Genomic DNA, 216 nt, shown 5'->3' with positions numbered 1-216 from the left:
CAATTCAGGATTAGTTATTTTCTTCTCGAAAGAGACAAGAAGAAAATGAAAGAGAAGAATACTCTGCAAAATAAAACGAATACAAAAGTAAACGGGAAAAATAAGAAGAAAAAAATAAGGAAAGGAAAAGCTCGTTGTTGCAGAAAACACGTGGAAGATCTTTTAATACTAAAGTGAAGCAAAATCTTGAGCACATTAACTTATGTGTATCTCGCA

Source organism: Penaeus monodon, chromosome 19, assembly GCF_015228065.2.
Source record: "Penaeus monodon isolate SGIC_2016 chromosome 19, NSTDA_Pmon_1, whole genome shotgun sequence".
NCBI classification, from domain to species: domain Eukaryota; kingdom Metazoa; phylum Arthropoda; class Malacostraca; order Decapoda; family Penaeidae; genus Penaeus; species Penaeus monodon.
This window is presented reverse-complemented; position numbering follows the sequence as displayed.